The 5095-nt window shown below is 44.3% G+C and overlaps 1 protein-coding gene across 1 annotated transcript in view; it reads left to right on the top strand.

The window, feature by feature from the left end:
* Nucleotides 1-5095, top strand: part of LOC125397518 (UDP-glycosyltransferase 3A2-like) — a 152205-nt gene that overhangs the window by 50713 nt on the left and 96397 nt on the right. The gene's annotated exons all lie outside the window — the stretch shown is intronic.

A 5095-nucleotide genomic window follows, 5' to 3' on the forward strand; every position in this document is an offset into this window, starting at 1 on the left:
TTGGTGTAACGGGTCCATTCTGCTTTATGATGTTCATTCAGAACCGTGGGTTCAATCTTAATTGTTTTGTCTTCAGCTAAAGTCCTGAATTTAGGCCATGAGCACATTTTCATGAATTTGTGACTAGTGAGAGGCCTTGTGGAAAAATCTTAGGTGTTTTCCTGGGAAATTAGCTTATGATTGCTACTATTGGAGATTTTAGAACTGGAACCTGGCTTTAAGGGTAACAGATATGGCAATTGGATACCAGTAAAGAAATGACAGAGGAGGCAGACAGAGTCTTGTTAGTTAGTGAATAGGCCTATAAAATGGTCATGGTACATGTCACTTCAAGATGCTTCCCTTGACAGGATTTCTTAATGTCCCTTCAATCACAGTTGAAGAGTTGTGTTGAAGAAGAGGATACTGTGGCTAAAGGACTGAGGGAATTGTTGCCCCGAGTTACATTTCCCTGCCCCCATTTGAGATGCTTATCTGCAAAGAAAACATAATAACTTCCCTCTGCTCCTGGAGTCGGATAAGGAAGTTTGAGTGCACGTGATGCAGTGATCATTCCTTGATCCCTACTGGGGTCAGGTGAAGGTTGATGCACGTGATCATTCCTTGACCCCTACTGGGGTCAGGTGACAGTCCCTCCTTGGGTCAGGTGACAGTCCCTTCGCAGCCCACTCCTCTTTTGGTGCCATGGTATAAAAGCTAGCCCCAGCAGAACAATAAAGAAGCTGCTGTTCCACCTCAACCTCATGTTCTGTGGATTCATTCAACCTGGACACCCTCCACCGAGACTCGTGGTTCCAGACCGTGCTGGTGCGGTAATTGGAGGCCCCCCCGAGATTGGAAAGGTGAGGCAAGTGGACCGGGTCATCCTGTAGCCAGCCAGGATGCATTGGGGATTAAGAAATAATTAAGAAATAAGAGATAATTAAGATAATTAAGAAATAATTAAGAGATAAGAGATAATTAAGAAATGGCTAATACCCCGGGTAAATCAGAGCTAAAGTTTCAGCTAAAGAGGTTATTGAAAGAGCAGGGAACAGCTGTAAAAACTAGAAAACTTTAGAACATTTTCTTAAAACTATAGAAACGTGGAGTCCTTGGTTCATCACCAGTGGAGCCCTCAATATTTCTGAATGGGAACAGGTTTGCGGGGCTCTTCAAAAAACTTTGAGAAAGGAGGGGCCTGAAGTCCTGCCAATTGCCATGTTCTCCCTTTGGAGACTGATCAGGGATGCTTTGCTTACAGAGAAAGTCTGGGTTAAGTAGGCTTTGGAAGCAACAAAAGAGATGTTATCTGAGATTCAAGATAGTGAGATTAAGGCTTCTCTTTGTTCTGATGTGGCCTCCAACACAGAGGCAGAACCTCTCCCTCAGCCTGCTAAGGGGAGGCCTGGTAAGATAGAGGAGACAAAGATTAAAAAGAAAAAGCATCCAGACAGGGTGGAGGGAAATGAGTCACAGGACAGAGTTTCCTCTCAGAATTTAGAGGCTCGTCCCAAGCTCACAATTTTCACCTACTGGTGTTTTTTGGCAAGGGGGACCCATTTATTGGTTACATTTACCCGCTTCCCCTAAGAAGGTAGTGACCCCATATTATGAAATGGTGCTACAGCTCCTATGGAAGGCATATGATTTTAGTTTACAAATGTTTTGCAGGATCCCAAATAAATTTCTAATCCCTTATCTAAAAGAGGAAATAACAAGGCTACAGAGGGTTCAAGATGGATGGACCTTGTCCATCGCAACCAGTGGAGCCATTTTTGATAGCCATTATCCTGATTCTTGTTTAATTTCATTTTTAAAGAATCATCCTGTTATCTTTCCAAGAATTATTAAAACTTCCCCCCTTAAGGGAATGCACTCAGTGTTTACTGATGGTTCTTCCAAGGGCTATGCAGTGGTGGTCTCTGGTTCAATTAAAGAAAAGCAGCCCCTAGGTCCAATTTCTGCCCAAGCTGCAGAACTCACGGCCTGCCTTATGGCCTTTTCTCTTTTCAAAGATCAACCCTTCAATTTGTATACTGATAGTATATATGTGGCAAGGATTGTTGGGCCATTGGAAACCTCGCCATACGTATTACCTACCTCTCAGGTTTTCTACCTTTTGGTTCAGCTGCAAAGCCTTATATGCCAAAGAGTGTTTTCTGCCTTTGTTGGCCACATTCGGGCCCATACTGATCTGCCAGGGCCCTTGGCAGAGGGAAATAAGCTTGCAGATTCCCTCACCAGCCCAATGGCATTGTTCCTTTCTGAGGAACAACGAGCCCATCATCTTCATGAAAAGTATCATTTAAATGTCTCTTCTCTAAAGTTTCACTCTGGCTGTACTCTAGCCACAGCTACTCAAATCATGTCCCAATGTACAGCTTGTGCTCCATTTCATAATGCCCCCAATGAAGGTGTTAATCCTCGAGGCCTCTGTCCTAACCACCTTTGGCAGATGGATTTTACCCATTTGTCTCAAGCTGGCAGACTTAAATTTTTACATGTCTCTGTAGACACTTATTCCAAGGTAATTTATGCCTCCCTACATTCAGGAGAAAAGATTAAGGATGTTATTGCTCATTGTCTACAGGCTTTTGCCTATATGGGCATCCCAGATTTTCTCAAAACAGTCAACGGACCAGCTTATACCAGCCAAAGGTTTGCAAAATTTTGTCAAGAACATCAAATTACACATACCTTTGGAATTCCACATAATCCCACAGGACAGGCCATAGTGGAGTGCACACATGCTACCCTTAAACAATTTTTTTTGTAAAATAAAGAAGGAGGAGTATATCACCTCCCCAAATACCCAGTTATCTACAATTTTATACATTTAAATTTTTAACAGTAGATAAACAAGGTCTACCAGCAATGGATAGACATTGACAGAAACCTTCCCAATCTCTGGGTTGGGTTAAATGGAAGATAGTATCACAGGACAATGGCAATCACCCACACCCATGTTGGCTAGGGTGAGGGGAACCATTTGTATCTTCCCTCCAGGAACTAAAAACCCCATCTGGGTGCCAGAGCGGAATGTTCGGCCAGTGGAGCCAGGTCCTACTGGTCCTGATAATATGGATTCAAGTGAAGAACATCGAGAGCCCTGAGATGGGCACTGGTGAGGAATCCACTCATACTGATGCCAGTAAGTAAAATAAGCTCTGTTTTTACATCCTTTTATTCCACCAATTATACTTTGGGGGTTCCTACAGCAAATACAGCATTAGAAAGATCTTTATTGGGTAATTTAACATTTGATATGTCTCATGCCCTCTGCTTCCGGAAGATTAGCACTATTTCAGAGATGCCTAGTATCTCTCTTTCTGGACCATGTGTGGTCCTTAGGAATTACTCTCTGGGAGATTTTTCTTCTAATTCTTCTGGGCATCCTTGTTTTGGATTGAGAGATATCTTTTACCCAATAAATTTTAAAAGAAATGTTTCTGGACTTCCAACTCCTCTGAGACCAGCTCCCTTATGTTGGAAGATGCCACAATCCTTCAGATTGTACTTACCATTATCTTGGGGAAATTGTGCTCCTAAGGAACCATGGAAATTGGAGGGAGATAAATATTTATGGTGGTTTGGTCACCGACCTACCTCTAAAATCTCCTTGAGAGGGGCCTTTGATTATTCCTATAGAAATCCAAATATGGCAGGAGTTTCACCTACGTTCGCGGGCATGTTTCTCTGCGACCCTCGTGCATGTACAGATATTAGGCCTTTAGCCCTTCAAAGGGGCTTGGCTTTCAATGCTACAGCCAGAGGGAACACATCAGACATCTTTGAATCATCCCTCCAGATTAATTACGCAGCGGGAATGAATTTCTCTATTGTCAGCCTAGCTTGTGTTCTGCCTCCCTTTATGTTTGTCTCCTTTAATGGGTCGGTCGGGAAGGATGGTGTTCTTAATTGTTCTTCCAGCTCCTGCCTTTTGAGCAACTGCTGGTCCCTGACGGATGAGTCCATGCTGATGGTGAGAATTCCTGCTCTGGTTCCCCTGGTGGTAGAAGACCCACATGATGGACGAGAGCTTATCTTGTATCGAGAGAGAAGAGACTTTGGAATCACCGCCACAGTCATTGCAGCTATCGCCATATCAGTCACAGCTGCCACCGTTGCAGGAATCACCGTGTCCCAGAATGCAGCTACTGCAGAGACTGTTAACACTCTTGCTGCCCGTGTTACCCAGGCCTTAGAGACTCAAAATACCATTGACTCACATATTCAGTTGGGGATGTTAAATTTAAATCAGCAAGCAGTCTTATTGCAGGAACAGATTAATGTGTTGTGGATGGTGCAACAAGCCTCTTGTTCTCATTTTTATCATTCTGCCTGTGTGACCCTTATGGAAGTGAAAAATACGTCCTTTGAGGTACAACGCCTTAATGCTTACCTTAGGGGGCCTTGGAATGATTCCTTTGTAAACTTTACCCACTCTTTGGTACATCAAATTATTGCAATTAATGAAACTCGTGTTAAACCTGTATCTGCTGAGGCATGGTGGAATGCCATGGCCCAGATTGGTGGTTGGGCACAGTGATGGGGAGGTGCCTTGTCCCTGGAGATCTTGGGACTAGTAGGGGTGGCAGTAGGCCTGCTCCTCTTAAAACGATTCCTAAACACCTTCACCACGACTGAGCTTGTCCACCATCAGGTGTTACTCAGTCTGGCCCATGACTCTCCCGGAAGTCATGAGGTATGGCTGCAGATGCTGAAAAAAATGAGGGTCTCCATCGGGGGCCTTATGACGGGTAAGGGAAGGTACTTCCCTTGCAGGACCTAAGACAGGACCACTCATTATAAAATAAAGTAGGGGGAATTGTGGGAATTGCTGCCCCGAGTTACATTTCCCTGGCCCCATTTGAGGTACTTATCTGCAAAGAAAACATAATAACTTCCCTCTGCTCCTGGAGTTGGATAAGGAAGTTTGAGTGCACGTGATGCACGTGATCATTCCTTGGTCCCTACTGGGGTCAGGTGAAGGTTGAGTGCACATGATCATTCCTTGACCCCCTACTGGGGTCAGGTGACAGTCCCTCCTTGGGTCAGGTGACAGTCCCTTCGCAGCCCACTCCTCTTTTGGTGCCATGGTATAAAAGCTAGC

The sequence above is a fragment of the Myodes glareolus genome, chromosome 15, assembly GCF_982192425.1.
Source record: "Myodes glareolus chromosome 15, mMyoGla1.1, whole genome shotgun sequence".
NCBI classification, from domain to species: domain Eukaryota; kingdom Metazoa; phylum Chordata; class Mammalia; order Rodentia; family Cricetidae; genus Myodes; species Myodes glareolus.